This window comes from Mustela nivalis (genome assembly GCF_964662115.1).
Source record: "Mustela nivalis genome assembly, chromosome: 7".
In the NCBI taxonomy this organism is placed as follows: Eukaryota; Metazoa; Chordata; class Mammalia; order Carnivora; family Mustelidae; genus Mustela; species Mustela nivalis.
Window position 1 is genome coordinate 136,140,874 of NC_139026.1, and position 8,613 is coordinate 136,149,486.

Below are 8,613 nucleotides of genomic sequence, written 5' to 3' on the forward strand. Positions count from 1 at the left end.
AGAATGATGGGAAATGTGGTACATCAATGTAGTAATATGTGGCAAAGTGAAATAATAAAATGGGAGATGGTGAGAAGGTAGGAGGAAATATAAGTACATTCATTTTTGTCTTAGGGGGAAAGTCCAAAAGTGACTGATCAAGAAATAAAAAGGTCTATGTACTAGTAGACCAGGTTCTCATTCTAGTTGAAGCTTCCATTTAAGTGAAAGAAAAAACAAATGTACAAAAAAATTCAGAATTCAATACATAATGCATGATAAATACAGACATAATTGTGAAGAATTTAAAACAAGGTAATAAAGACCCGCAAAGGAGTGAGTGTTAGCGATTTTAGATCATGTATTTAGGAAAAAACCTTGAAAGACATAGTTTTTGAGCTGAGATCTGAGGAATGAGAATAAGACAGTCATGTGAAGCTCATTATATCATGCTTAATGACAAAACACTAGAAGCAGTTCCATAACATTCAAAAACATTATCTCCTCTGCTACTTTTAATACTATTTGGGAAATAGTAGTCAATGCAATTAGACAGGAAAAAGAAAAGAGCTACAAATATGGAAAGGAGGAAGAAAGTAATTGTTTTCAGTGATGTATATACAGAAAATTAAAAAAGCTATTAGACAAGAATTTAGTAGGAGGGCTAATTACAATTCTAATATGCAAACATTAATAGCTTTGTTACATAGAAAATAAAATGGAAGTATAGATTTAATTTACTATTGCAATAAAATTAAGACATTTAGGAACATCTCTTCAATAAGTAGCGTGAAAATTATATTCACATGCAAAATAATGAAATCGGGCTCCTCTTTTATACCACTTACGAAAATTTAACTTGAAATAGAATTATTTCAGGTCCTAAATGTAAGACCTGCAACTGTAAAAATCCTAGAAGAAAGCATAGAAAAAAATGACACTGGTCTTGGCTGTTTTTTTTTTTTTTTAAAGATTTTATTTATTTATTTGACAGATGGAGATCACAGAGAAGCAGGCAGAGAGAGAGGAGGAAGCAGTCTCCCCGCTGAGCAGAGAGCCCGATGCGGGGCTCGATCCCAGGACCCTGGGATCATGACCTGAGCCAAATGAAGGCAGAGGCTTTAACCCACTGAGCCACGCAGTTGCCCCTTGGCTGGTTTTTTAAAATATGATATCAAAAGTGACACAACAAAAACAAAAATGAAGTGGAACTAGCATCACCTGGGTAGCTCAGTTGAGTAAGCATCTGACTTAGGATTTTAGCTCCGGTCATGATCTCATGGGTGGTAAATTGAGTCCAGCCTTGGGCTCTGCACTCAGCAGGGAGCCTGCTTGAGGTTCTCTCTCTGTCCCTCCGTCCTTCCCCCAACTTTCTCTCTCTCAAAAAAATAAGTCTTAAAAAAAAAAAAAAAAGTGGAACAATACTAAGCTACAAAGCTTCTGCACAGCAAAAGAAAAAAAATTTAATCTATGGAATGGGAGAAAAATCTTTGCAAATTATACATCTCACAAGAAGATGTTTGCAAATTACACATCTCACTGCATGTTGATAGAAAACAAACAAAGCAACCAAACACAATTAATTAAAAATGGGCAAAGGACCTGAACAGAAACTTTTCTAACGAAGACATACAAATGGCCAACAGATACATGAAAAAGTGCTCATCACCACTAGTCATCAGGGAAATGCTAATCAAAACCAGTGAGATGTCACCTCACACCTGTTTGAATGGCTGTTATCAACAAGACAAGAGATAAGGATTGGCGAGGACCGCTTGGGCACTGTTGGTAGGAGCATAAATTGGTTCAGCCACTGTGGAAAACAGTATGGATGGTCTTCAAAAAATTAAAGATCCAGTGATCTTACTTCTGAGTATCTGAAGGAAATATCACTATCTCAAAGAGATGTCTGTACTCTCATGTTCATTGAAGCATTATTCACAATAGCCAAAATATGTAAACAACCTAACTGTCCATCAATGCGTGAGTGGACAAAGAAAATGTATTTATAAAATGGAATATTATTCAACCATAAGAAAAAAGGAAATCCGCCGTTTGCCACAATGTGGGCAAAACTTGAGGGCATTATACTAAGTAGAATAGGTCAGAGAAAGACACAGTCCACTTTCATGTGGACTCTAAAAAAGCTAAACCCATAGAAATACAGATTGGTAGTTCCCAGGGACTGAGGGGTGAGGAAATTAGGGAGTTGCTGATTAAAGGGTACAAACTTGTGATGAGAAGATAAGTTCTAGGCATCTAAAGTATTGTATGGTGACTATACTTAAAATTTTAGGGTATACCTGCAATTTTCTGACTGTATGTTCTAACTACAAAAAAAAAAAAAATCAGGTTAACTAATTAACTAACTAAAAAAACTAGTTAACTAAAAAAAAATAGGCTAACTAATCTTATTGTGGTAATCATTGAGTAACATATACATGTGTCAAATCATATTGTATGCCTTAAATTTACACAATATTATATGCCAATTATTTCTCAATAAAATGGGGACAGAGAAAAATATGTATATGTCCATGTGAAAAAATTCTTTAAAGCTTTTCTGTGGGATACAGACTATAGCTTATGCAGCAAATATGCATGTTCTAGATCGGAAAACGCAATATTGAAAAAAGTGTCAAAATTCTCAATATGTTCAATGTAATTTCAATAAAATACCACCTTTTAAAGTGAGAATTTGTTAGAATAATACATATGATGGCCTCAAAAAATAAATGTACAAATTACTGGGGGAAAATTTTTTTAAAAGCCACTCAGGATGGCAGTTCAAGATGGTGACATAGGGAGATGCTGAGCTCAGCTCCTCCCATGGCAACATGGAATCTGTAGCTACAAACGAAACAAGAGGACATCTTTTTAAAATGTAAAAAAAAAACCCTAAAGGTTGGCCTAGAGACAACTGCACATTGGACAACAGGAAGAAAATCCCTTCAAAATGGGTAGGAGAGGCTAGGAACACAATCTTACCATAAATCCTACCCTCAGTGTGGCATCCCCACAATGCAAGGAACTCAGAATCCAGAGCTCCTAGAGCGGCAAGGCCTTTGGACGCCACATTGGGCATCCCAACTTTTGGGACATGCACTTGAAGATGAGCCCCCAAAGCATCTGACTTTGAAAACCACCGGGGCTTGGGTCCTGAGTCCCATAAATAAGTGCCTTGTGATCTGGAAAGGAGCTCAAAAGTCTTGGGCTCTTGGACTCCTCTGTCCCCGTGCTTAGCCCAGAGGCAGTCAGTCTCACCCAGACTGGAGGAGGCCTGGAAAGGTGGCCCACCTGCTTATATTAAAAAGTCAGCCTGAGGGGCAGGTATCTCTTTAACACACACATCCAGGAACCTGCTGGAACCCTTGCGGTGGAGACTGGTACCATCTTTAAATGCTCCCTTTGCTGTGCTCCAGTGTTTTAAGAGGCAAACTTTTGACAGATCTGGTGCCCCAAGTTTTGTGACTGCTGCCAAGGGACACCTACCTCTCTGTCCACTGGCTCTAGTGGCTGGTGGCCCTTATGCTCACGGGTCCCCCAGAACTGTAATCAACGGAGAAAGTTCTTCGACAGCTACAAGGTTCCAGGGAGGCAACAAGCCCGCGAGCTCACTGTTTGCATGAAGGAGGCCTATTAGCTGATCCCCATGACTGTGGCTGGGCTGGGCTTCTGATCAGGCATGAATCTTGGGACTTACTGTAATCTTTGGCAGGGACCTTGGAGGGCTGGCTCTGTCTTTATGCTCACCCTCCGCGGAGCTCCCCAGCGCCAGTGTCTTCCGGAGGAAGGCTTTAGAAACGGCTGGTGCCTTGGTTTCTGTTACCCTTTCCCTCTCTACTCGCACATCCCATTGATGCTTGTGATTTTTTATTTGGGCAATCAAACATACGTACAGTTGAACAAACTGTGCAACGAACGTGTTAACTAATACTGTCTGGGTTCATTCCCACTACCTGCCTCTCTGCCCCTCCCTGCCCAACCATTTAAAAGCCAGTTGAAAGACTTTGTGGAAATTACATTTATAGACTTCAGAGTGACTCTCCTAAGAGTGAGGCTATTATCCTGCATAACCGTGACACCGTTATCGCAAGAACAGGTACAATTTGATGGCATTTGGGGTTAAGGACAATTAGGGAAATACCCATTTGGAGGTCAAAGCAGGGCTGGTTCGGCTTTCCACTATGTAAGCAAGCTTTCAGAGTCGTTCTTCACAAGCGCACTCAAAAGTGTTCCGATGAGGATGTTCTCTCGTAGCCAGAAAAAGAAAAAAAAAAAAAAAAACAAACAAAAAACAAAAAACGAAGACACAGGACAAGTAGGTCTCCAAGTCCCTGTGGCCGGTTGGCTCTCGGGGCGAGGGGGGGGGGGGCTGGTGATCCCGCCACCGACGCTAGGTGGCGGTGTTGGGCTACATTCAGCCGCACCATCCTGACCCGGGAGCTGGCTCCCCAAGCAGCTCGAGGGAGGGAGCAAGAGAATGGTTACGGTTTCAAAGGAAATGTCAGAACCGCAAACAGACCCCGAAGAGACAGGAAGGGGCCAAACGACCAGAGAACTTGTATTCTTGAATGCATTTCTTTGGGGGCTTGTACAGAGCCCTGTCTCAGGAGTCCCACCCACTGAATTCAAACCCAGGTTCTGTCAATCCGATTTGTCCCGGACAATCAACTTGACCGGAGAAGTCTTGGTTTGGTCTTATCCTCCGTAGGACTGCAGGGAGGGGTTAACGTGCTGCGCTCGGAAAGCCGTGAGCACAGAGTGGGACAGGAAGCAAGGACACAGGCCGTGCTGGCTGAGTCGGTGCTGGGTTTAGTCCCTTGAAAACCACTTGCGCCTCCAAAGCTCCCTGCGTGCTGGGTGCGCAGTGGCTGCGGCTGCTTCAGGGTTAGGTCGGTGGGCAGCACCCAGGCCTTCAGAAGCAGCACGGAAACCACAAGCCGCGGACAGCCTGTCCTGGAACTTAAAAAGGACAAAGGTCCTGTGCTAGGGTTCAGAAAACAGTGGCACAAAACCACCTGGAACTCACTGCGGCTGGAGACAGTCGAGGCCTCTGCGCCCCTTCAGGGAGCCCTCACCGCCTGCTTTGGCCCATGCGTGCAAGTAAGCTTCCCCAGTGGTAATGACTCCAAGGTCATGGGGAGGCTCATCCCAGCCCAGGTGCGGTCCCAGAGCCCCCTACGCCAGCCCACGCTCCTGTCCACCTCCGCCTGGCTTTCCAGCCTGTTTCTCCTGACCTCACCACCTCTGGCTTTCAGCGGGGGCTGGGGGTGCCCTCCTCCCGCTCCATGCATTTGCCGCTTCTTACCCCCAATCCACTCTGCTCTCTCCAGCTGCTTCCTCTGCTGCCTGGAATTGGTCCTTTCCAGATTCTCACACGCGCTGGTCCTTCTCACCCTCCAGCTCCTCAATGGCATCTTCTCAAGGAGGCCCCTCGTGAGTTGTACATCAGGCTCCCCCTCTGGAAACTTTCCTCATGACGTTTATCACCGTCTAAGTTTACAGTAATTCATCCAGGGGCCCCAGAAAAGGTTATCTCATTTTATTTTCTCTGTGTTTGTGGCTTCCCTCTCATGACTTGAGTACCGAGCTCCACAAGGGCAGAGGCGGTGTCTGTCTTGCTTGTAGCTGTTCAGCGCTCACTACTGCTTTCAGATGGGCATAGCAGTTCCTTGGTGGTTGGGAGCTATTTCTTTGGCTCCAGGTTTATCGTTCAGTGTTTAGATCATAGAGCTAGAGGTTTGGGAGTTGGAAACATCCTCAAGGCCACTATTCTGATGACCCTAAGAACAAACCGCTCAGATGTGCCCTTGAACATGAGCAGTCTAGGACAGCTCCTAGGACACAGGATAAGAACAGAGAGGAAATTTGGGGGGCCACACTGGACCTGCAGAAAGAATGTGCAGAAAGAAAGCTGTGTGCCTGCCCTTTTCCAGCTACTCTGAAAAATCCAAAGACTTGTAGCCGGCAGAGGCCCTCTAACTACCCGCTCTCATCATGCAAACAGGCCTTACTACGCTCAACTCAAGCTGATCCGGTCCATACTGGTTTGGAGGAAAAGCAGCCCATCTGATGAGTATGCCATTGGCCAATGGTTGGACACGGCCACGGTCCAGGAGGATGGTCGCCCAGGTGGACAGTGATCCAGACCCATGGGAAGACACCAGCCAGCAGCCAAAAGTGGGATCGGTCCTGAGGGCTGGGGGCCTGGATAAACCAGGAAAATGACTAGAACATGGGCAAGGAGACTGAGGTCTCATTCAACAACCTGGCCTACAGTTGGGCCTGACTTGCAAGAAGCTCCCTGTGTAGTTGAGGGCAGGGATCTCTTTTCAGCGGGGTCTGGGTTGGAAGGCAGAGAAACTGAGGCAGGCCAGTGCCCTGAGAGGATACTGGGGACAAGCTTAAACTCAGTTGTACTGTGGGAGCCTGGGCTTTCTCTCCATGCTAGGTTTCTAGTACGGAGCAAGATGGCTTCAGTCTCCACTGAACCATCCGCCAGGCGGAGAGCTGGCGGGCTTGGGTTTGAACCTCAACCCTGTTGATTTCTAGCTGCGAGACTTGGGGCAAATCACTTCTTGGAGTAAAGCACTTCGCCCCGTGTCTGGCACATAGAAGGTATTAAATAAGTGGTATTTATGATCCAAATAATTTGGTGAAAAGCAGGCTTATTAAGATAGCGATGTTTGTGTTTCTCTGGAGCTGGTAGGAAATTCAAAGGGGGAACAGGACCCTCTAGGAAGCTGACAGTGTTGGTATGGGCCTGCTTAGTTCTGATCTTCGCCTTTTCTTTCTTTTAAGATTTATTTATTTATTTATTTATTTGACACAGAGAGAGAGATAGTGAGAAAGGGAATGCAAGCAGGGGGAGTGGGAGAGAGACAAGCAGGCTTCCCGCAGAGCAGGAACCCGATGCGGGGCTCAATCCCAGGACCCTGAGATCATGACCTGAGCTGCAGGCAGAGGCCTAACAACTGAGCCACCCAGGCACCCCGTGATCTTTTTGCTTTTTGACTCCGATCCCAGAGGGGGACAAAAGGAAGCAGAATTCCGGGGGGGGGGCGGGGCGGACCCAAATCTGACAGAACCAACATTCCTCCCCTTTCTAAAGAGGGAGGTGTGTTAGCGCATTGAACACAAGTAGCTAGTATGTAGCTCCTATCTGTGCAAAGCTGCGAGCCGCGCGGGTGGCTGCTCTGAACATGAAGCTTGGGATTTTTTTTTTTTTTTTAAACCCGATGAGAAAGAAAATGGAACACACTTCCTGAAAGGAAAAAGAATATGAGTTAGATTTAGCAGTTAATTCTTGAGGATGTTCAGTGTGAACCAGGAATGTGTGTCTGTGTGTTTAACTCTGTGTTAGATCTTCATTTACACCGACCAAGTTTCCCTAGTGAGAAGGCACGGAGAGCACCGGCCTCATAACTAGCTGGTTATATTTATACAAGCGACTGCTTCCTGCACGACCTTTCTCTTACCTCTGGCTCTCCCTGCTAGGCAGGCCAGGACCGGGGGGGCGTCATTCACATGGGAACAGGACAACAGGAATGAGCCTTGGAAATGCAGAGCTGCCCTGTAAAGGCAAACGCAGCTATGCTTCCGAGGCTACAAAGGCAGATACTGGGGGGCTCAGTCTGTGAAGCCCCCAGCTCTTGATTTGGGCTCAGGTCATGATCCCTGGGTCCTGGCATCAAGCCCCACATGGGGCTCCTTGCAGAGTCTGCTTGAGATTTTTCTTTCTCCCTTCCTCTCTCTTGCGCTAAAAATAAATCAGCGGCGTTTGGGTGGCTCAGTCATTGAGTGTCTACCTTCGGCTTAGGTAGTGATCCAAGGGTGCTGGGATCAAGTCCAGCATTGGATTCCTTGCTCAGCTGGAAGCCTGCTTCTCCCTCTCCCACTCACCCTGCTTGTGTTCCCTCCCCACTCTGTTTGTCAAATAAATAAATAAATAAATAAAATAAAAATAAATCAACTTTTTTTTTTTTTTTGGTGAAAGCAGATACTGAAGCTTAGTCATTTATCAGGTACCTACCATATATTACGTTATTACACAAAATCATCTGTCAAGCCAACGGACAGCCTTGCGGGTGGATGTCACCTGCTTGCCCAAGCCCTACTGGGGGGCGGGGTGGAGGGGGAGGGGTGGAGAGTTTCATCCGGGGCTTTGAACTGGCCCCACGGCACCAGGCGTTCTGTGGTGCGGAACTACAACCCGGCCTCTTCTCGTATTTTCTTCCACCCTTGACATAACCCGGAGTTGCCAGTTTAGCCTTGGTTATGGAGCGTCTTGGAGATTCAGACAGACCTAGGATGCAGCAGGAAGGGGTGTTTTCACCAGGGACCCTGGAAGTCACCGGAGGGGTGGCTTCAGCGCCCAGGGACATGCTGTGACGTCTCTTAGCAAAGAGAGCCATTGCTCGGCCCACCCTTGCAACCTACATTAGTTGAGCATCTGTCTACTCACGTGCCAGAAAATGGCCTGGGTACTTGGGGCACATGGGTGAACAAAGCATCGCCCGCCCCCACGGAGCAGGTAGGCTTGCGCGGGGAGACAGACCATAAATGGCAAACATTACTGACAAGTAAATTCTCAGATGAGTTAGAAGGTGACAGGTGGTAAGAAGGAAGAAA